Source organism: Protopterus annectens, chromosome 3.part1 (assembly GCF_019279795.1).
Source record: "Protopterus annectens isolate FY-2018-M chromosome 3.part1, PAN1.0, whole genome shotgun sequence".
NCBI classification, from domain to species: domain Eukaryota; kingdom Metazoa; phylum Chordata; order Ceratodontiformes; family Protopteridae; genus Protopterus; species Protopterus annectens.
The window spans coordinates 813,254,527-813,280,419 of NC_056732.1; positions in this window are offsets into that span (position 1 = coordinate 813,254,527).

Genomic DNA, 25,893 nt, shown 5'->3' on the forward strand with positions numbered 1-25,893 from the left:
TAGTTATACCCAGGATGACTTTGAGGCACCACTGTCAGAGGATACCAGACATCCTGTGGAAGGGGAACTGGGAAGGGTTACAAAGAGAGAGTTGAGATAGACTCAGCTTTCAGACCCTATATTACATGGCCTGAGGCAGGTAGCTAGTGAGGCACCTGATTTGCAAGGGAAGAGAAATTCTGTATACTGGAACAGAGGATTACTGTATAGAGAGTGGACCCCTGAGGGTGGTCTAGAAGGTGAGAGGATACATCAGTTGGTAGTGCCTAGAGCCTGCAGTCTGGCACTTTTGGCATAGCCCATGATATTCCCTTTGCAGGTCCTATGGGCATAAAATGTACAAAGATATGTATTATGCAGAACTGTTATTGGCCTGGGATTTACAGAGATGTAACAGGGTACAGCAGGATGTGTGAGCAATGCCAAAAGGTAGGCAAGGCAGGAGACAAAGTGAGACCTCCTTTGATGCCTTTGCCTGTGACTGAGGAGCCATTTCATAGGGTAGCTATGGATATTGTGGGGCCTCTGAGTACCACAAGTTCCACAGGGAAGAAATATATCCTAGTAATAGTAGACAATGCTACCAGATACCCTGAGGCAGTGGCTTTGTCCTCCACTGAGGTGAAAAAGGTGGTGAATGCTTTGTTTGAGGTTTTCAGCAAGGTAGGTTTCCAAAAAGAAATACATACTGACAGAGGTGCCAATTTCATGTCAGACCTGCTGGCTTGTCTGTGGAAGTACTGTGAGGTGAAACACCTGAAGACCACACCCTACCATCCCCAAACTAATGATCTTGTTGAGAGGATAATCTATACAATCAAGTCCATGCTACGGGCATTTGCAGACCAGTTTAAGAGGGAGTGGGACAAATATTTGTCCCATCTGCTGTTTGCTTACAGAGAGGTTCCACAGGAATCCACAGGTTTTTCACCATTTGAGTTGTTGTATGGGCATAGAGTGTGTGGGCCTCTTGGTTTAAATCATGATGAGTGGGAAGGTGAGTGTGAATCTCACAAGGAGTCTGTTGAAGCATATGTCCTAAACCTCAGGACAAGGCTTAGGGAACTCATGGACTTGGCCCAGGAGAACCTGGCAGAAGCCCAACAGCAGAAAAATGTTGGGTATGACAGGAATGCTTGAGCTAGTGAGTATGTTATAGGGCAGCAGGTAATGGTTCTCTTTCCTGTCAGACACAACAAGCTTAATCAGCTTGGGAAGGACCCTACAAGGTGGTAAAGAAGGTTAGTGATGTTAACTACATGGTAGAACTGCTAGGCAAGAGGCAGGGGCACATATTGTACCATGTTAACATGATGAAACCTTACCATTATAGGGAGGTCCCAGTGCTGAGTATTTTCAGTGGATTGTAGGAAGAGTCTGAGGGAGATATGGTGATTGATCTCCTCAGTGAGGCTTGGGCTGACCTCTGTGGAAGGGGTAGGAATGTTCCTGCAGCTATCTCCTACCCATGTTCAAGAAATCCAAGCAGTGTTACAGGAGTTTGGGGACATGTTCACTGGGAAACCAGGGTGCACCAAACTGGTGCAGCACCAGGTGGATACAAGACCACAAAGGCCTATTAGGCCGGCACCGTATAGGGTGCCTGAGAGAGTCAAACAGACTCTGAGGGAGAAGATACAGTAAATGTTGGACCTAGGGTTAATTCAAGAATCCAACAGTCCCTGGGCCTCCCCAGGGGTGCGGGTTCCAAGGAAGGATGGCAGCACCAGGTTCTGTGTAGACTACAGGAAATTAAATAGTCACACAGATTCAGATGCTTACCCCATGCCTAGGTCAGATGAAGCCCTAGAGCAGCTGGGTGGGGCTACGTATCTCACCACCCTTGATCTTACCAAGGGTTGCTGGCAGGTGCCCATGACTCGTAGTGCTAGAGAGAGATCAGCCCTTGTGACTCCTTTTGCTTGTATGAGTTCACAAAGATGCCCTTTGGGATGAAAAATGCCCCAGCAACATTCCAGATCCTGGTAGGTCATATTCTACCAGGAGCAGGAGGGTTTGCCCTTGCTCAGCTAGATGATATTGCCTTCTATAGCCATTCCTGGCAAGAGCACCTTCAACATGTCAGGGAGGTGCTGGGCAGACTACAGAGGGCAGGGTTGACCATTAAGCCGATCAAATGTCAGGTGGGTATGGCAGAGGTCTTCTACCTGGGACTTAAAGTGGGGAGTGGTAAGATCAGGCCAGAACATGCCAAAGTGGAAGCCATTCAGGCATGGCCTGCACCTGTTACCAAAAAGCAGGTGAGGGCATTCTTAGGGATAGCAGGGTACTATCAAAAGTTTGTCCCCAGTTATAGTACCATAGCTGCTCCCATCACAGACTTGACATGGAAAAACAGGCCAGATAAGGTAGTGTGGACCCCAGTGTGTGAGCAGGCATTGTAGAAGCTTAAAGATGCTTTGGGAGGACCCCCTGTGTTAGCCAGTCCAGATTACAGCAAATAATTTCTTGTGCAGATGGATACTTCGAACCATGGGGTGGGTGCTGTACTTAGCCAGATTTTTTCTGTGGGAAATGAGCACCCAATGGTTTATTTCAGTTGTAGGCTCCAACCCACAGAGGAATGCTATGCAGCTCTAAAAAAAGGAATGTCTAGCCATAGTGTGGGCACTGTAGAAACTTCAGCCTTATCTGTATGGAAGAAAATTCACTGTAGTTACAGATCATAATCCCCTAACATGGTTACATCAAGCCAGCCAGCAAACTGCCAAGTTGATAAGATGGAGCCTAAGGTTGCAAGCATATGATATGTCAGTGCAGCACTACAGTGGGGTTAGCAATGCCAACGCAGATGGGCTTTCAAGACAGGGAATGGGGTAAGGTATACCCAGATAAACCTAGCCCTTTCAAGCAATGTTTCTCAAGGGACATTTGAAAAACTAGCTTGAGTTCTCGGGGGAGGGGTGATATGTGAGGGCTGCCAGCCCAGTCAGATAGAATTTTGTAAATAATTCTGTCATTGTAAATATTATTATAATCCATAGGCGTGTTCTACAAATGTAAGAAAACTAAATGTAAGAAAATTGTGTTATATGTTCTGAGCTTCAAAAATGTAACAACAGTGCACCCTGCTGGAAGAAAGCTGATAAGTGAAGCATTTTGTGATTGTTTGATATCAAACTCAGAGTCAGAATGTCTGGACTAAGAAATTCTTTCTATTGTCTTAGGACAAGAGTTAATTGCTATGTTTTATATGTAAAGTGTCCTTTATTGCTGTGGTTTCCTTTCAGGTGCAACATTACAAACAAATGTTAAATTTTGAGTTCTGTGAACCTGGAAAACTCCAGCAGAGGTGTCAAAAACGATGTAATGTAAAATGACTCAGCAATACTGGGTGTTATCAACTTAAGACTTTGTCAGACAGAAAGAGTGAACATTTTGGATTTTGTCTAAAGGTGACAACAACTCACCAGGTACTTTTTTTGCTCTGTATACAAGTAGTATTTAGAACCATGATTTCTGTTAGAGTTAGAGAGAAATATAGCCGTATTAGCCTAGCTGTTTTCTAGATTTATGTCAGACTATTCTACAATATTGTTTAAAATGTTTCTGGTGATTTCTGAATTCTTGATTAGCACTGTGTTGAATTGATAAGATTTGTCTTGCTTTTATTATTTATTATTAAATATTTTTAAACCTTTCAACTGTGGCTGTTTTGTGTAGATATAATTTAAGATCTTAGAGTACATTGCATGTATTTAGTGATACTGTCCAAGCCACTCTGATAGTCTTGCTGTTAGGCACACTTACTATTTGGATAACAGTAATATTAGTCATTTAAATTGGACACCCTTTGGTAAGGGCCTTATTAGTAGCTGATAAATAGTGATTGATGGCAGTGATTTTCACCTTATAGTCTAGAGAGAAGGGAGCAGAGCTGGAGACCCTGTGCCAGCCTTCCCCATGAGTGTGTGTGTGCCTGTATCTAAATCAAATCTTAAAGTGTGTGTGTGTGTGTGTGTGTGTGTGTGTGTGTGTGTGTGTGTGTGTGTGTGTGTGTGTGTGTGTGTGTGTGTGTGTGTGCATCAGCTACTTGGGCAGGGACACAAAGCAGTGGTTTGACAGAGAGGGTGCTGGAGTTTTTAGCGTGACCACTAGGCTGAGATTTGGCCCCTATAGCTGCACCAGTGGGGAGTCTTATTGGGGATCTGGAGAGAAAAGGAGAAACCAGCCCAGACTGAGTGTGATCTCTGTGTGCTCTTAATGGAAATTGTACTTTACTGTGCGTACTTGTTATCCTTCCCAATGTGCACGCACCTCAGTGGTGATAGTGGTGAGGATTGAGGCTCCTTGATTATTGGGCCAGTGCACGGTCATCACAGTAGGTTTAAAGACATTAATTCTGGGGGATAATTTTTTACTATCCAGAATACATGTTATTAATTGGTTATTTACTATGATTTCACTGATCGATTAAAGCAAATTATTGATACTTAGCAGATGGCAGTTTCAACTTTAATGATGTCTCCTGACTTAAAAAAAACATCATTTGGTTTTGGACTCTCCATAATTCAGAAAAATGCATTCACAAAAAAATCTTATTGATTAGTTGGGTGATTGGCAGAGTTATTTAATGTGCATCTTGACCTCAGAAATAGGGAGAAAGGTGGTTCAGTGAATGAGAGCTATATTCCTTTTTTTGTCCAATGTAGTTTATATATGATTGTAGGCTTAAGACTAAAGGGTTCACCACTAGGATTATTTGACACAGAATTTGTAGTGGCCAGTTTTGACATGTTTAACAAATATTCTGTGGCTGTAGTGAAGGAATATTTGGAGTCTGCATCTATATTGCAATGTGATATATGACAGACAGGATTGCCAATTGCTGATTTAGACTTCCTGGGGAGATTATGTATAGTTTTCGGAATAAATGCCAGATTATATGACGTATAGTAATCTCACTTTTGCCTTCCTTGTAATCATAAGACATTTATATCTGTTTGTTGTATTGTTTCTCCATTCTACTTACCTTCCAATGATGTAGTTATTTTTTATACTGCATCTTTTTAAGACATGGCAGATTTGACTAGTTTGCTTATCCAGGGAACTTTACTACTTGTTACTCTGATCTGTCTAGATGGCCCTAATCTGTTAAGGATTTCCTGTATTACCATAATGTCAGAAGCACTGCTGTTGGAGGAAAATTAGAAAGGAAAGACCCTTTATGTTTGCAGCTATGTTTCAGAGACTGTGAGCAAATAGTGCTGGTTATGTGAACTCAAGGTCGAGAACCCAGTGATCCTTAAAGCCTTTCAATTTATAAGAGTTTTTGGTTTATGTTTTATTCTACAGGAATATTTGTATCACTGTAAGCTGGCCAGAGGTCCAGTGTATATGTATGTGTAAATATATATATATATATATATATATATATATATATATATATATATATATATATGTATATATGTATATGTATATACACCTGTATATGTATATATATATATATATATATATATATATATATATATATATATGTATATTCATATAGATAATATAGATAGATAGATTAGATAGATACATATATATTATATGAAATGCAAACTGCTGATGTCCACTGCTCATGTTATTATGATGAATAGGGCCGCACAAATAAAAAGAATAAGCACTTTTATCTTGATCTTGGACATCTACAGAATAAAGTGTAACTATATTGTAGTGCATGGAGCTCCATGATTGTGCTTCAAAGCTGGAAAAAAAAAACAGAAAAGTACTATTGTAGCACCAGACCTGACTATAACAGCAATTTCAGATATGTGTAACAATTGTTACACACCCAGTAAGAACTCCGTCATTGTCCATGCTGGTGTGAATGACCTGAGACGTACCTCCCTGGACTACATGAAAAGAGACATAGAGGAGCTCTCCGATTATGTAGCCCAGGCTGGTATGATGCTGACCCTGAGCAGTATCTTGCCCTCACCAAGAATGATACCACAATACAAAGACAAGATGATTAGTTTTAACAATTGGCTCAAGTACTGGTGTCATTCTAAGAGGATCCAATGTCTGTCTGCCTGGGATGACATGTTGGACAAGCCACGCTGCTTCGCAAGGGATGGCTTACACCTGTCACCACTGGGCTTCCGGATATTGGCTAAGGCTCTTGCCACCCTCATAGTGCCTTTTTTAGGCAAGGCTCAAAAGACAAACCCACCTCCTTAGAAAACAAAAATGGAAAAAAACTAAGGGTAATGCTGCTCAACGTCAGAAGTCTAAATCTCAAGATGCAGGTACTTGATGCACTCCTCAGCATGGAGAACATTGACGTCTGTGCAGTAACTGAAACCTGGTTCAAGGCTCCTGAGAGCACCCCAGCGCTACCAGGCTATACCTCGTATCATGCTTTTCAGCCCCAAAACCCGGGCCGAACCACAAAGGGAGGGGGAGTGTCCATATTCATCAAGGACACCCACACCTCCAGGTTAGTAGCAACACATGAAGCATCAGAGACCATACAGGTGCAACTAACCATAGGCAAAACTGCTATACAACTGGTAGCATGTTACAGACCACCCTTCCAATCTCAAGAACCCCACTCAGCCTTCCTGAAGACATTGGAGGATATGAATGTATCACAAAATACCATCATACTGGGAGACTTCAACTACCCAAACATAGATTGAGTACATTATTCTAGCCCTAATACCCTAGCCCAAATGTTCCTGGAATTCATAAATTCAAATGCACTGGAACAACTAGTCACCTCTCCCACTAGGGGAAATAATATACTAGACCTGATCATCACAAACATGGGGACAAAATGCTCCACACTGGAAGTATACCCCTCACTAGTGAGATCTGACCACAAACTAATCACCCTGGATATACATATCCCACCTCCACCCCCAGCACAAAAGAACACAGTGAAAAACTTCTCAAAAGCAGACTTCACTCTTCTTAAGACTGAGATGGTATCCTTTATGCCCACTGTGCCAGTGGATACCACATCCCACAATGCCGAATCCTTCACAAATGCTTTCTATGGACATCTCCAAGAATGCATGGATCATGCAATCCCAAACAAATCCAAGTCCCTCTCCACCAAAGGTAAGTGTCCTGTCTGGTGGACCTCAGCCATAAACAAATTGTATAACAATAAGAAGGAAGCTACTGCACGTCAGAGCAAAATCCCATGAAGGAAGACATCTCTGATCAACATTAGCAGAAAACTACGTTCTCTCATAAAAACATCCAAGGCCAACTTTGAGAGAAAAATCGCTAAGGACACTAAAGATAACCACAAAGCCTTCTTCAGCTATGTTAGAAACCTGGGCAGAAACCCTCAGATATGCTCAGAGTTGGTTCGCAACAACAAAAAATACACTGAACCCACAGATATTGCCAACATTCTGGCTGACAGGTTCAGTACAAATTTCTCCCCTCCTTCACCTCCAAAAGAAGAAATACTTATCCCAGCTGAATGTAATCTCCCTGTCATCTCAGATGTCCAAGTGAGAACCGCCCTAAACAAAGCAAAAAACACAGCATCAATGGGACCTGACGGTATCCCGGGTTGGGTGTTACGTGAACTCCAAGAGGAGCTAAACCCACACATAAAAATGCTATTTAACCTTAGCCTTACTTCGGGATATGTACCTGAACACTGGCGTACAGCAACAGTGGTCCCACTCCACAAGGGGGGGTGCCTCTACAGACCCTGGAAACTACCACCCCATAAGCTTAACCAGCCTGGTCTGCAAAGCTTTGGAAAGAATCATTATGGAACTCATAAACAGAGACATAGGGACCTACAGACACTTGACCCCACCCAGTTCGGCTTTGTAAAGGGCAGATCCTGCCTTTTAAACCTGGTTGACTTTTTCGAAACAGTCACTAGAGCCATTGATGAGGGCAAAGCAGTCCATAGAGCATACCTGGACTTGGCTAAGGCCTTCGACACAATACCCCACTCAGGCATCATAGATAAGCTCAACAGCTTAAAAGTAAACCCTTATGTCACTAGATGGGTTGCAAACTGGCTAAAGGACAGAACCCATAAAGTTAAAATCGCTGGAGCAATGTCAGACTCAAAGCCAGTCACAAGTAGTGTCCCACAGGGATCTGTCATGGGACCCCTCTTGTTCAGCATTTATTTCTCATATGTTAAAGCAAACATGGGAGGGCTGTGGCTGACAAAGTTTGCAGATGACTGCAAACTAGGCGCCATAGTCGATACACCAGCAGACACACACATCCTACAAAAAGGCCTCACAGAAACGGACAACTGGTGCCGGAGTCACGGCCTTAAACTAAATGCCAAAAAATGTATAGTCATCCCCTTTGGGAAAAACAAAGTACCCACAAATTATCACATAGACAGCAACCCACTGAGTACAGAAAAAGTAATCAGAGACCTAGGGACCCAAGTCGACAGCGACCTCTCATTTGACACCCACGTTGCCAAAGTGATTAGAAAAACATTCTACCTTGCACACCTCATCATGAAGGGATTTACATCCAGATTCACAGATGTCATTGTACCCCTATATTCCTCCCTCATCAGACCCATGATTGAGTACAATGTCCCATTTGGTATGTACCTCACCCGGCATTTGCAACAGCTGGAGAGACCACAAAAGTACCTCACCAAGAGGATCAAGGGTCTCCAACATATGTCTTATTCTGCCAGACTAAAGAAACTTCAGCTCTATTCAGTAGCATACCGCCTGCTCAGAGGTGATCTCTGCCTGACGTACAAGGCCATGTCCAATCAGGATCTGATGGACATGCTCCACCTCAAAAAATCCAAATCCATCAGGACCACGAGAGCTAAAGACTTAAACCTCGGCACAAGTATGAATAGGACATGCTGGAGGGATAGATTCATAATCCAGAGGCTTCCCATGCTTTGGAACAAGATCCCAGTTCATATTAGGCAGAGCCCCTCACTGACTCTCTTCAAGAGAAATCTTGATGAGTGGATGGGAGATCGTAAGTTTACCCCAGGGTCACATCTGTGTCACTGCTAGACAGGGGCACAGCAAACTAATTCTATTATATAAGGGGACCTTCACTGTGTCACTACTAGACAGAGGCACAGTATTCTAAATTTATTCTGTACATTTTTTGTACCATTTCATGGGGTGGCAAAAGCCACATCACTATGGCTAGGCTTACAAATGCCCCAGGGCAGATAGCCTAGTACTATACTATGAAACTATGGTAGGGTCTCATGCAAGGGACATTCCTTCACTCTGAACTGTCCCTGAATATCTTGCCTCATATTTTCATTTGGTCCGCAGAGCATTAGAGTGAGTCTGTCTGTTAGTCTTTTAAATAAATTAGAGCAATATTTAAAAGCAGTCCCTGACGTTCATCATTTGTCAAGTCCCCCTCAGAATTACTGAACAAATGAAGTAAACACATGTTGTCTGTGAAATAAAACTCATTAAGTGCTTTACTGCCTTTCAAAATCAGTAAAATACTTCACATTTTTCCTTGAACTTGTAGTGCATGGGTTACATAAAACTCCATGCACTACAAAGTATTATGATTGGATCTCACTGATCAGGCTTTAGGTATAAGGAAAAAAGTTAACAAATGTTTCTAAAGTTCCTCATGTTATATAAAATTCCGCAGACAAATGTCTAATATCTTGGAAACTGAGCCATAATCTTTGAATTACTAGATTATTGCCTTATGTAAAAAAATGCCACTCATCTAAAATGTTCTTCACAAAAGAACATTCTTAATGATCTAAACAAAACCAAACTATTATAATGTAATATTAGTAAATTCAAAAATGCTTTTGCTAAACCATAATACTTTATGATAGGCACCTTCAGTACAAACCAGTTTCCAGCTTACTGCTAGAAGACAAAAGTATGCATTGTACTTGATATTAAGCATTGTCTAATAATGCTTAGAAAATACTCCTAGAAATTTAAATTGCTGAACAACAGAATTCATCCGATCTGTGGAGTTTAATCTGTGATGGTAATATGCCACATGGCACAGACTTAATGTAATTCTTCATTTACCCAACATGGGTGTGAACTTCTGCCCAAACATGTTTCACCTCTCCAATTCCTTGCCATTAATGTATGACCAAAGGACACCATCACCTGCATAAGATGTTAAGGCAGTCTTTTAGTCTGCTACATTGTCTTCCTTAGTTTTCATCAAAAATAAAACGAATAATGGCAACCCAAGCAAAGATTGCAAATCAAAGAGTAGAACTGAAGCAGGCCTGTTTCTCACAGCTAGGATTCTGTTTAGAGATGACAAGGAACCATTTTTTTCTAATTCATTCATTATGTTTCCTGATACAAAATTCTGAATCATGCTAACTTATAATAAAAGTAATATATCTTGAAACTCTGTGAGGTTATGTAAATAATATCAGCCTTAGCCTGTTTTGGCAGGTCATAACTGTATCTTAATTCTTAGCTGCCATGTTGCACAACTGAAAGGAGAAATCCCATCTTTAAGAGGATCTCTAACACTACTAATGAGCAATACCTTCAGAAAAATGAAGCTCTGTGAAGTTCTGTGAGTAGTATCACCCATCTGATGTTTTGGCAGAGCTTAGCTGCTTACCTCACTTGTCAGCAACCATTCCTCTGCAATATTGTCATTAGGAATGCAAACACAACTTAGATTACCTGCTGCATTTATTATAGTAACAGTTTTCATTTCCCATTATAAGGAGCCCATTGTTAAACTCCGCTTACCAGCTTACAGTGAACATGTGTGTTATTTTATCCCTGCTTCATCATACCCCCCAACACTAGCAATCTACATTAGCTGAGATTTCTGGTGTGGGATTTCCCCCTCTATGTATTTGAATTCTTATTTCACATAATTTTTTAAAGAAAGCAACATGTACTGCGTATTTTATATGGGGTACTTATTTTTATTTTCTTGTAAATCACAACTCAAGCATTGCTTTACTTAACTTGATCTGAATTCTGGCTGAAAGAGTCTTAGGTTCTGTACTTTACAGACTGATTGACTCCTGTTAACTCATGAGGTCAACAGTTATGCTAAGAGCATCTTATATTCATTATCTTTTACTGCCTGTGCTACATGTAAAACTTGAGACCCTGTATATTTCTCTATAGTGTCATTCTCCTTATATTTTTTTCTAAACACCCATGTCTTTGCATTGAACTCTCATCTCTACATTTGGAAAGTGTCTGTTAGTCACAAAGGTATGTATGCACCAACATTTGCTTACATTTTACTACATATAAAGTGTTTTTCACATCTAGTTTGTTGAAGTTCTGGCTTTAAACTACTTTATCTAGCCAAATGATTTGTTATCACTGACAGTTTGTATAACTTATTGTATTTTATTAGGGTTCCACAGTCTTTATTCTCATATCAGTCTAACTAGTACAGTATGTATGCACTGAATGGAATGGTTCTGAACTCTCTTTCATTATGATACCTTCAGCCTAATTGTGATATCAAATGTAATACAAAGTGATTCTCAGGTAATATTTAAATATACAGGGTATTTGGTATTTCTGTAAGGCCTTAAGGAACTGTTACTGTATTTATATAGTGGTTACACATGTTATAGCTTGACATTCATAAAGATCATGACATAGACTTGTTCTTTGTCTCGATAATACAATTTCACTAAGCTGCTTTTACCCCTTTTTAGTTCTTTCTCGCTTCACTTCGTCTTCAGATACTTGATTTTTGTACCTTTTGTAACTTAACTACTTGTATACATTTCCCCATAGAGCTATTAATAAACATTTTCATAAAATTGAAGCTCTGTGAATTCCTGTGAATCATATCAGCCTTCCACTATTTTGGAAGACCACAGCTGCTTAATTCAGTTCTCAGCTACAGCTTTGCGCAACTGAAGGGGAAAAGCCTATGTACATAAGAAGACATCTAGGTATGTGACATGCTGTAATAAAGAGCACAGACACAAATAAACTTAGCTGCTGCATTTTATTCATGGGATCATAGGATCATAGGGTCATAGGAAGTTACTAGGCTAATGGCCTGAGGGCCTTTACAAGCCTAGCCAAATTTTATCCTTGTTACCATGATCAGCACCTATTGCCCCCATCCAAGAGGGACACAGGTGGAACCCCCGGGGTTAATTTACCGTTACCCATCCGATTATCCAGACTATATTTGAAGTGGGCCAATGAAGTGCTCTGTTTGATGTGAAGTGGGAGTCTATTCCAAAGGTGTGGTAACCTCTGGGAGACAAATCTGTCCTTTCAGCAGGTTCTATTGATGTCACATACTGGGTTAAGGTCTTTAGATTGAGTAAACCATGCACCATTTGACTTGCAAGTGGGGTCAGAGATCACCTCTGAGTAGTCTGTATAAACAGAATAAAGTGACAGTGATTTCAGCTGATCCACATAGCATAGCTACTGAAAACCTTGAATTTTTTTTGTGAGGAACCTTTGTGGTCTCCCCAGATGCTCTAGGTGCTTTGAAAGGTACATGCCAAAAGGAGAGTTGTACTGAATTATTGGCCTAATGAGTGAAGAGTACATGGAGGCAATAACTTCACTTTTTCTCAAGGCAATACCCTTACTTATGAAGTGAGCCATATATAATGCCATTCTTATTGCCATGGAGACATGGTGATCAAAGGCAAGGTTGCTGTCAACCTGAGTGCCCCAGATGTCTCACCACTGACTGCGTACTTAGGGTATTGCCATTTATGTGGTAATCTGCAGGAACATTGCTCTTGCTGAAAGGGATTATAATACATTTTTTTTCACTGAGTTTGGGTCCATGACTTTGGCACCAAGCGTTTGTTTGTGTAAGACCTTCTTGAAGGATGTTGACATTTTATGGAGATTCTATGACCACACCCATTTTGCAGTCATCAAAAACTTTGTCGGCCACAGTCCCTTGGTTTTAGCTTGTACTTCAGAGAAATAGATTCCAAACAGTAGAGGTTCCAGGACAGATCCCTGTAGAGCACCACTGGTAATGGGTCTGCTGTTGGAGGTTGATCCCTCTATTTTGACTATATGGGTTCTATCAGAGAGCCACTTCGCAACCCACCTTACAATATAAGGGTTAGTGTCTAGCTGGGAGAGTTTGTCAATGATGCCAGAGTGAGGGACAGTGTCAGATGCCTTTGTCATGTCTAGGCAGGCTATATGCACAGATTTCCCCTCATTCAGGGTACTTGTGAATGTCTCAAAGAAGTCCACCAGGTTTAACAAGCATGATCTCCGCTTGACAAATCTAAACTGGGTAGGATCTAGTATTTAGAGATTACCTATATCTTTGTTGATAAGGTCCATGATGATTTTCTTCATGGCCTTGCAGATAAGGCTAGTCAGGCTAATTGGTCTGTAGTTCCCAGGGGCAGTAGAAGCACCACCTTTATGCAGGGGGATAATGGTGGCTGTTTTCCATTCAGCTGGGATGAAGCCAGTGCTTAAGACTGTGATTAAAAAGAGAAGCCAATGGTGATGCTAATTATTGTGTGAGACTATGTAGGATGCAGTCTGAGATGTTATTAGGTCCCATTAATGCTGTGTTTTGGCCTTAGCAGGCACTTATGATCTGCTCTTTAGAGATACAAGGTAGGGGGATTTACCTTTACATAGCTGAAAATCACTCATGCAATTGCTCATATGAGAGAATCCGAAGCACAAAACTCAAAACCGCAACAGTTTTCGATGTTTGAAAATCAGTAAATCGAAAAGCAGATTTGCTGATTTTCGAACACTAAGTGTAATGAAGTGTAATGCAGGGGGGCAAGCCCCCCTGCACCACCCCCATGTGGGGGCAAGCTCCCCACACCCTCCCTACTTTAATATACTAACTCCAAGATCACACTACAGTGGGGGAAGGGTCTATTTTCCAATCCCCACTATAGTGCAATCCGCACCCACAATAACGAATCTGCAATGAGCGAATGTCACTGTGCATTCACTCGTTACACATTCAAAGCATTTTTCATTTGATGTTTGGGAACTTTGCAAACATCCTTTTGAACATCTGTCATTCACCCATGTGCAGAACGCACATATGAAGGTAAACCAGGTAGGGGACATGTGGTAGGGATGTCATGAAGTATGTGTGGCGGGGATGGGAAGTGAAGTTTTTATCGAACCTGTTGGCTAGCAGGTTAGCTATGTCCACTGGCTCGGTGTGTGTATTACATTAACTACCAGTTCAGTGCAAATCTGAGCCTTACCTTTTAGGTTATGGATGTAACTAAAGAATGCCTTATGGTTGTCCTTGGTTGAGGAAGCTAACCTGGATTTGTAGTTTGCCTTGTAGGACTTCAAAGTCTTATTTGCTTATTTAAGTTGAGGAGTGAGTGTCTCCAGTTTAGAGCCTGCTCCTTTGTACTCTTAGACAGCAGTTTCTTCCTTTTACTGTAAAGCCTGTTAAAGGTGGTTGTCAATGTAATCTGCTACCCAGTTTCAATACTGATCAATATATCTATTACCGAACAGTATGTATACTCCACAAAGGAGGCTCCTCACTAGAACTATATAACTATAGGCCAATATCTATACTATCCCCTCTTTCTAAAATCTTAGAAAAGTACATCCACTCTCAACTGATGCAACACCTACTATCTAATAAACTCCTTTCAACATGCATAACACTGATTTCGACCAGGCCATAGTACCACTACAGCACTGCTCAAATTTACTAATACTGTCAACCAACTAAAAAACAATGGCCAAATTGTTACCTCAATATTTTTTGACATGTCAAAGGCATTTGACACAGTGTCCCATGAACAACTCCTACATGAGCTTGCATCACTTTATATCTGGAAATACTCTCATTTGGTTCTAAAATTAACTATCTGACCACTATCAGTCAGTCAAATGGCATGATGACCTCTCCTCCCCACTTCCCATTGCAGTAGGTGTTCCACAAGGCTCAATTCTTGGGCCTCTGCTCTTCACAGTTCTGACCAATAACCTACACAAAGCTACTAACCTTGCTTCCATCATACAATATGCAGATGACTCCAGTGTCTTCTGCACTGCACCTATCCTAAAACAACTACAAAACAATACTCAAAAATCTTTTACTGCCATCGAGTCTTTCTTAGAAAAATACCAGCTCATCCTTAATCCCAACAAAACCAGACTAATGCTGTTCCCTAACCAATGCCACAAAGCAAACTCCTCCAACCATGACTTTACAATCACCTCATCCAATCACACTCAAATTAAATCCACCTTAGAAACCAAGTTACTAGGTAATATTCTAGATGATTAGTTAAAATCTGACAAACATATATCTCATGCCATCAAAAAGGGCCACATTAAATTAGGTTCCCTTTACAAAATAAAACCTTTCTTAACAAACTCTTTCAGAAAAGCTATTGCCAGGACCCACCTACTATCCACTTTACTCTGTGCCTCCCCTATATTTATTAACCTCAAAAAATCAGACTTAAGCAAACTCAAATCATGCTGCCTTAAGATAGCCAGATTTGCTGCTAACCTGCCCCACAGAACCCATCATTGTCTTGCTCTGAAGCAACTCAAATGGCTAGAGCTGCCCTGCCCAACCTACTAACCCTAAACCAACTTACCATGACCCATTCCATAGTTTACCTACCCAACAAATGTCCATCCCTACAGGACCTAGTACAAACCCACCTCAATAACAGGACTTTACGATCCTCAAAAAAATTACTACTCGAAGTTACAAAATCCAACAACAGATTTAAAGACTCACTATATTCTAACTACATAACTAAATTATGGAAGTCAACCCCCCAGAACATACTAAACACAGCAAACCTAACAGAATTCGAAAAACTGCTAAAGTCCCACCTAAATGACAACTGGTTATGCTCCTGCTCCTCACTAGGCTGAGCCGATTTCTCCCCTCTCCGCCCTCTCTCTTCCTATTCTAAACTTTCTCTATATCTCTATGCTCACTGAATACCTTACTTACTCCCATCCTCACGCTCTCTCCCCTTACTCTCCACTTTCACTATATCTCTATTCTTACTGAATACCTTTCACTATATCTCTATTCTTACTGAATACCTTACTTACTCCCGTCCTCACCCTCTCTCTTCCTATTCTCCACTTTCACTATATCTCTATTCTTACTGAATACCTTACTTACTCCCGTCCTCACCCTCTCTCTTCCTATTCTCCACTTTCACTATATCTCTATGCTTACTGAATACCTTACTTACTCCCATCCTCACCCTCTCTCTCCCCTTACTCTCCACTTTCACTATATCTCTATTCTTACTGAATACCTTACTTACTCCCATCCTCACCCTCTCTCTTCCTATTCTCCACTTTCACTATATCTCTATTCTTACTGAATACCTTACCTGAATACCTTACTTACTCCCCTCCTTACCTTCTCTCCCCTTACTCTCCACTTTCACTATATCTCTATTCTTACTGAATACCTTACTTACTCCCATCCTCACCCTCTCTCTTCCTATTCTCCACTTTCACTATATCTCTATGTTTACTGAATACCTTACTTACTCCCATCCTCACCCTCTCTCTCCCCTTACTCTCCACTTTCACTATATCTCTATTCTTACTGAATACCTTACTTACTCCCATCCTCACCCTCTCTCTTCCTATTCTCCACTTTCACTATATCTCTATGTTTACTGAATACCTTACTTACTCCCATACTCACCCTCTCTCTCCCTCCCTACTCTCCACTTTCAATATATTTCTGTTTGCTTACTGATCCCATGTGATTGTAAGTATAACAACATTAATCATAATTGACAGCACCATACAGATATATCTGAGACACTACTCCATTGTATGTTAAGCTGTTGTATCTCTGAGACACTACTCCACTGAATGATTTCTTGATACTGTTTAACTGTCAAAATATGTGCTACTAAGTAATCCTGTTAGACTTATTACTAACTTGCACAGTAATATGTTATGTGATTTATTACTATAATTTCTCTGATTGTTTCACTATTGTTTAAAATGCTGACTGTTATGTTGTTATTACGTGGAGCTTTTCTCCCCGTGCCTCTGCTGAAAATGAGCAATTTTGCCCAGTCAGACTTCCCCGAAAAACAAATGTTAACTAAAAAATAAATATCCATAGTAGTCAACTAAGAATGTGGAAATTCAGTCTATGACATAATGGATTCTACTATAATGCTAAACTCAGAGCGGATATGCAGTTCCACCCTTTAAACCAAAACAATATAGAACAACTTCTGTGTATTAGCAGAAGCATATATGCCATGGTATACAATAAAATGCTGTGTGTTCCATGCGTCACTATTACTTCAGTATATAATACAAATAAAATGACCATTCATTCATCATCCAACAAGCAAAGGCGTAAAATAATGTCAAAATGCAATACTTTTCTGGATGACATTTAGCCATATACCCTGTGCTAAGATACAGCAGTCTTAACTTATAACATTATATACAAGGAAAGCAAATGGTGGTTTATGATCAGTGCGATACAGATGTCAGATTGATAAGTGACTACAGAGAGTATTTACTCTTTTTTTAAAATGTGTCGATTTTCAGGTTTGGAAAACCAGTAGACTCTCTGACTGTGAAGTTATGTAACTGTTCGCTACCCCATATCAATCTTAAAGGGGTTGCTAATTAACTTAATCAAGTTCCTAGCTAATATATTGATGTTGCTTTATACTGCACTAATTCAATTTTACCTTTGCAGACTAGCAGCTCATATACTTGTGCTCACAGCATCACCTAGGTAACCATAATCAGACTGGCCTGATCATTCATTTGCAATGTCATTTGCTCATTCAGACAGCTCTCTAGAACATCTTTACTTTACTGCCTTTTGCAAAGCTTAGAACTGCAAAATACAGCTTGACAACATAGAGAGGTTGTAAAATTCAGACAGGAGAAAATAACAACTCTTCATGTAAATCATGCTTCTGCTTATATGGGCAAGGCATTTTGAAAACTGGGCATGGTCTTACTTGTAAAAATTTAATTTCAGAGCTCTGTAGTATATATTGCAGGATTTACTGTAAACCAACGATAGAGCAAGTTAGCTCACTAAAGCTCTATTTGGCTATTTTTATTTACGGCTATGTGTAAGTGTAGAAAGTGCATGCTACTCATTGATTATACCAAGTGCTGAATGAATGTATTACTGTAACACCACAAATAACTGTAATCCCTCTACTAATGACTTTAATTACAAGCCACTGAGGATATTAGTAACAAGGCTTTCATGAGCCAAAAAAAAACTGCAGTTAACTACATCTACAGAATTTAAGGTTTGCTTTGTAAAATGTATATGAAATGTAACAGCAAAATGGATTGAACACTGTAAGACTCATGATTAAAAACAAGAAAACCTAGAAATTGTCAACTACCCATCTTCCTTAATAACAGATCCATGCCACTTCAAAAGGAATGATTGCACACCTGTAACTAAATGATCACTTATATAACCATATAGCAATACAGCAGTATTCAAATGCTAAGCATGTTTTTGAAAATCAGGTATCTATACCTTATTGCTAAGGAGCCAAGTATGTAATATGATTTTATTCTCCCTGCATCACATATATGTGGGTTGGTCTACTGTCTTTTTTAATGATGCTGACCCGAGCACTTTAATGGAGGACATAGTCTCCTATTTTTAATTTCTCCAAATCTTTTGGGTTTCTAATGCCATGATGGGAATGGATCCCATTCCTAAGTCAAAGTACAATTAAAGTTCATGAAATTAGTATTGTTTCAATCTTTGATGTCAGCTAAAAGTGCTCTTTGCAGCACCTGCAATGTGTCCAGTGATGACTCCTTCTGCAGTTTATAAGGAGTTACTCCTATGTGTGAGCAGTGCCCTCTAGTGAAGTCATGTTTTGTGTCATAATGATGATGGTATGAGGCTTTTCACTTAATACTGAGAGGCAATTGGTCAGCATTAGTAAAGTGGTCTTTTTTTCCATCTGCAGAAGATTACCAGGAAAAATAACCTAGTACCACACGATGTCCTTGCTACAGTTGCCTTCTGCTTTTACCACTTTTTTCATGTTACTGCACTGCTCCCAAGCTGAGGTTTCCTACTACTGGCCTCAAGTACCATATTGTGACATTATTACACAGTACTTCAGATTCTGTACTGGCTGATAGTTATGCCAATGGTAAAGCACGTCACATTGGCATCAATGCACATTTCCTTATCGATATTGACATATGTGGTCCTATTTGATTGGGGGTCACTTCTCTTTTAAATAGAGGCTGATTCTTAATCATGCAACTCACCCCCTGTGCTGTGCTGCCAAGGGCCTGCTACTGATTCCCTGGAACTTTAAGGAGACTCCTGAATCAGAATCTTTTGCAAAACAGCTCCCATTAATTTCTATGGAACTCATTATCTTGGAACCTGCAAGAGAAGGCCCCATTGGCCACTGCTATGGCAACATTGAAAATATGTTTATGATATCAGCTCTACTCAGGTCTTAATGATGATGTATGTTAGTTTATTTTTTGTATGCTGATTGTGCTTTATGCACAAAAATAAAGAATGAAAGATGTATTGACTGAATGTGGAATACAGTTTTCTTCATTACCCAGAAGTACATAAAGAACCTGTTATTATTGTTATCATCATTATACTCCAGTTGGGTTTTATCCACAGAAATAATGACTGAAATACTTATTGACTGTAGGATGCTATTTTTAGCATCACTCAGAAGGAACGTATGGTCACGTGGTTTAAAAACTGTTATTTTACCAAACTCCTAAGTCAGTGCAGTGTTTTTCATGTGCCATGTTACACATAAGAAAGATGAGAAAATCTCTTTTTAAGGGCTAGAGCTAGTTATTTTAAAATCATGCATTAATCTATAACAGCTCATGGACAAGATTCATAAACATGGTCTTCACTAGTTACCACTTGGGATGGTGCTGATGGAAAAGGCATGTTTCATTTGAAAGATAACTGCACTTCATGGTTGTAAAAGAGATGTGTGACTTTGTACTCAGTAGAAAGCTGGTGTTTGGTACATATGCAAAGGAGGTGCATAATATGCAGTGCACCATGCCTTTCTACCGTAGTGTAGTTTTTATGCAGTTGTAGATGACTTTGTCTATGAAAGTGCTGCTTCTGATTCTTTAAGCACTCCCCAAATGTACACACACACATGCGCAGCCACACACACACACACAAACACACACCCACACACATATACACACAATCACCCACAAACACAAATGCAAACACATTACAAAGCTACTGAAAGGTGTCTTGCTATATTATGATGTTAGTGCATTAGCATGACAGTATAATATGTGTAACTCAGTGACCAGTCACTTATAGCCATGAGGTGGTTAGCTAAAGAAATAATGAAAGACTTACTAAACCCGAAAAGAGCAATTTGAATAATTTATCTAGCTAACTAATTAAGAATGATGTAAGTATGATCTTAAAATTAGCCCTGTCAAACAAGAAATGGAAAGGAGTTGCAGCATTTTATTAATCAAGCAATACTGCTTGGTAGGGCATAACATACATGGAAATGACAAACAGCCTAGGGGTGCTGTGAGTCTCAGTTCCGCAGTTAGGGGGCCTCCATGTGCTGCACGTTCCAGTATTTCCTTGTAATACCTAAAATGGAGAGCATTATTGCACATACAAAATGGGCCAATATGATTTTTAGAAAACAATGCATAATGCAGCACTTTTTTAATTTTTTACTGTTTATTACTATTTTTTGACATATCATAATTCCTGTTTAATTTACGTATTTAGTTACTACATTGTATTATTTTCCTGCTGTAAGGGTTTTTCATAATATTTTTGATGTTTGAGGTAGTATTAGGATAGAGGAGTTTAGATTATTTCAAAAAAATAAGTTTTAATATTAAATAATTGTAAATCTGTTGTATGATATGTTTTTAACTGTATGCTTTAGAGGTAAGTACTAGGCTAGTTGCTCTTGCGGGTTATTGTAAGTCTAAATAATTGTTCTTCAAAGGTGAGAATCAGACCTTGGACTCTGTGCTTTAACCATTATACTAACTCCTAACCCTGTAAAAGTAAAGACATAAGTAATAACTTGGCTATCACTCTGCAGACTACTACAACATTAGTCAATAACCAGAGGTTAGAATCAAACCATGTACTTTGTATGTGGTAGGTAAAACCCTTAACCAGTATGCCAGTTGCTCCACCTCTTCCTTTAAGAATCATACCTATTGCTTGCTGTCTGTGAGATGAACACCTTAACCATTATGCCAACCCACAGTAACTTGACAACAATATAATTTGCATTACATTTGTATTTAGCTTACATTTTTACCATTTTGTTCAGGAAATTTCACTTCATGATAAAAATGTTTAAAATTTTCTATACATAAGTAGTGGTATAGTCTCATAATGTTCAGTTCTCTTTCTTTTCTGGTATGCAGATTGTTGTTGATGGATTGAAAATGCATGGTATATATTTGGGTGTGTGTTGGTTTAGCTGCTACTTATTGGTTGATCATATCCTTGTCTTTTTTTTTTGTAGATAGTATTTTGCTGCATTTCTTTCATTCTTGTTTCATTGGTTTCTAGTACTTTGAAATGTTATTTTTCTGATTTGTGCCCTGATACTGATGTTATTTCTATTGGTGATATTCCAACCTATTGTTGGGATATGTACTGCCTTCCACTGATTTTGTGGTTTATTTATCTTGTGGATAAGTTTGCTAGGTTACTTATAAATCTCCCTACTGGTTCTCTTGTATACCAGCATGTTTATAATTGGAGTTATTCCAATATTCTTTGAGTTGAGTAGGAATAGTGCTGGTGAGTTTTGTGGTATTTTTGGCATATATTTTTTCATCTGATTCTACTGAAAATAGTATATATCCCTATGGTTTAAATAGTTACGCTGTCATTCTTTGTTGTTTTCTGATTTTTCTCATTCCTTGTAATGGTTATATGTTTTCTTACAATGACATTTACTAGTTTGGTGAAGTGGTCTGAATTTAGTTGACTTAACCCTACTTTGTTTCCTAACGGTGTGTCTGGTGATATCATTGTGTATTTTTTTAATAAATATTCTCTTTATTTTGGTGAATAATAAAATGAATAGTTTTTGTTTTCTTGTCATATAGCTGGATTCAGTAAAGGCTACATGCACACAGTAGTGTGCTGATTTATATAAACTAAGTGACCCTTCACAGCATGTAGAGCTACACAAACCCAGCAAACATCATGGCATGCTAATTACAGCACAAGCAGCTGAATTGCATGCTAATCAACTAAACCAAGATAGAGGAGTTATTCAACAAGCTACAAAGCAATCATGTACACCCAGTACAGGTTTTGGCCTTGAATTCCAAAACCTACTGGAATACAGTCATAGAAACTACTCTGCACAGAGAGAATGTTAGGAGCTGCTGTTGCTCTTCTGCATGTCTATGTGCAACAGGCCCAAGTCTATGCTGCTTCTGCTGCTGCTGACAGACCTTGAGCAAAGAGGAGAAAGGTGTTTAGACCCCATTTAAATGTTCATGGTCTGCATGAGGTGGAAATATTAGAGTGCTACAGCATAGATGGAGACACACTACAGGAACTCCACAATCTCTATTGTTTTCAGATGAGAGCAAGGATAAACTGAGGGGAACCAATACATGTGGAAACTAAAGTATGTGTAGCAATTAGAATATTAGCTACATGAACCTTCCAGAGGTCATGCTGGTCTCTGGAAGGGTGTCACAGGCATCAGCATTCAGGATCCTACATCAATTCCTGAATGCTTTGCTACAGCATGACAGTGACTACATACATTTTCCCTGTTCATCCTAGGACAGATATACAAGGATTTCTACCATGTAGTTCACTTCCCTGAAGTCCTGGGTACAACAGACTGCATGCACATTGAGATCAAAGCACCACCTGGGGAACAGAGAAGGGTATATATAAGCAGAATGGGACTACACTCCATTAACTGTCAGGTTGTATGTAACACTAAGGAAATAATCCTGAATGTGTGTGCTGGCAACCCCATTATTTGCCATGACTGCCATATCTACCAAAGCTCTCAACTCTATCAGTGGTTTTCTAGGGGGGATATTCCACAAGGTCATTTACTGGGTGATGCAGGATATGCACTTGAACAGTGGTTGATGACTCCCATCAGAAATGCACACTGACCCACTGAAGAATGCTATAATAAGGCACACACTCAAACAGGAAATATCATAGAGCATGTGTTTAGGTCGCCAAAGTCATGTTTCCAGTGCCTAGATACATCAGGGGAGCACTGCAGTACAATCCCTATACTTGTGCTGAAATTTTCACTGTCTGTGCCATCCTTCATGGTAGTATCCTGAGAAAACAGCTTCAACAGGAGCACCAAGGGGAAGGGGCATACATGCCACCAACAATGGCAAGGTTACCACATCCACACACAAGTGAGTAGCAAGAGGGTGAACCACCAGCTGCTGTGGGTGTCGGTAGGCATAGATGTACACAATATGCCCTCGCCCTGCCTAACAAGCAACATATAGCACTAATGCTGACCACATAAGTGGTACAACTTTCATCCTATGCACATACATACATACAGTAAAATTGATGCAAGGCAATGCTCACAACCTTTACTTACCAATATGCCTGTGTACTCCTAGCATGACACAGAGTTAGCCCCGAATTAAAACAATTGTAACTCTCGGACTATCAAGATAAGTGTTGAGCCCGGAACATGAAAATAAATGGCCAAGAACACAATGAATAGCAGATCCTTGCATACTGTTACTTGCTAATCTACATAATAAGAAGGTTTGTGAGTTTTATATCAATGACATCAGTATGTGACAAGGCTGACATGTCAATAGATGTTTGCACTTTGTCATCTAATAGGTCTCATGCATCAAAGATACACACAATACAAAAACCTGTAAGAAAGCAGTACAATTTTCAAAAGAGCATCACAAACACATATATACTAAGCACTCAGTCAGCTATGCACCCTGTGCATCAGACAAAAGACTTATGTATCCCTGAATCCAAAAAACAGAAACAAATTGATGGCACAGTTATTAATTGCACAGAGTGTTGTTTGGGGGGGGGGGCAAGAGGCTAAGGCTGACACAAAAGGTACTGAGCACATATGAGTAAGAAAGGCACACAGGCAGACATTTAGATACATTCTCAAATGACCAGTGAGACAGAATGAGCTGTAAGCATCATGAATGACCCATGTTCCCTGTGTGTGTGTGTGTGTGTGTGTGTGTGTGTGTGTGTGTGTGTGTGTGTGTGTGTATCTCTATGGGCATTCATGGGGAAATGTGTGCATGAGCATCTGCAAGAACACAGCCAAGCTCTGTGCTATCTCTGTGCCCTGGTAGATCTAACAGGTGTGAGCTGTGCATGATAGAGGTAGCAGTACATCATCATCACCCCCAACCACAAGAACTGGCTCTGCTAAAAGTTGCACTGTCACTCATGGTCAGATGTGCTGCTTCTACCTGAACATATCTGATGTCTGCTGGACAAGCTCCCCTCACAAGTACACCCAGGACCACAACTCTGTGACCTACCACATCTGCATGTGGACACTTTAAGTACTGACAGAGCAGTAGAATTAGTACCACTATGGGTGCGTGATCAGGCAGATCCACATTGGCTAACAATTGGAGAGGCCACAAAAGTACCTCATAAAGAGGATCCTAGGCCTTAAACACTTGTCCTATATGGACAGACTCAAAAAACTTCAACTATTCTCTGTCTCATATCGCCTACTTAGAGGCAATCTCTGCTTGACTCACAAAGCCATGCTTGACCCAGCTCTGTTAGAAATGCTACATCTAAAGAAATCCCAGTGCCTCCACACCACACGATCCAGAGACCTCAACCTCATTACCACAATCGACAGAACAAGCTGGAGGGACAGGTTCATAACCCAGGGACTGCCGATGCTATGGAATAGACTTCCCATACATGTCAAACAGAGCACCTCACTGGCCCTCTTCAAGAGAAATCTTGATGAGTGGATGGGAAATAGAAAATTCACCAGGGGGGTCACTCCAGTAGCTCTACTCAACAGAGGCACTGGGAACTAAGGTCGGGTGGCATGATGCCAGGGTAATCCTATGGGCTAGGCTTGTAAAGGCTCCAGGGCTATTAGCCTCGTACACACTTATGAACCTATGAACCTATGAACCTATGAACATCAGGTGATGCTGCTGACCTACGTCCATGTGGATTCTGTTCCCCCTCTCAGCAGACAATCCATCACAGACACTGCCCAATCCATTGTGTCACTCATCTAATCCACTGAATCAGCCACATGGCAGATGCAGTCAAGCACAACAGCCTGTGTCACATCTACAGCCCTAAGCATGTCCTCGAAGCTCCTAGGAGAACATGTCTGTGCTTCAATGATGGTCCTAAACATACATTGAGTGGCATGGAGTATATACAGCAGGCCACTTTCTAGCACCACTAACAACCCTCCTGCATGGCACCTCGCCCACACTTGGACTAAGTCCAGAGTCAATTGGCACTGAAGCCACAGTAACCACACTACCTTAATCAAGTGTCTCATCCTCCACCTATCCAATATCTAAGGGTTTAGTGGAATAGTTATGCAAAAGCCTACAGACTATGGCTGAATGTCAACCTCAGTATCAGATTCAACCTCTGCACCCTCTGACTCTGCCTCTGTTTGGCCGCCATCATCATCAAGAGTCTACTGATACTCTGACATCGGGAGGTAAGAGTCGTACACTTCACTGTCATGATCACCTGTGATAATAAGCAATAAATGCAGGAACAAAATGAATAGTACACTAAATATTTAAAAAATTTAGATGATAACAAACTAACAATGTTAGTAACACGACTCCACAGCCACCAGGAACAAAAAACAAAAGCTGATGTGAAATGCGAAAATCTTTTATTCAAGTAGGTCCAAGAAGAAATAAACACAAGCGCTTTCACTCAGGATAA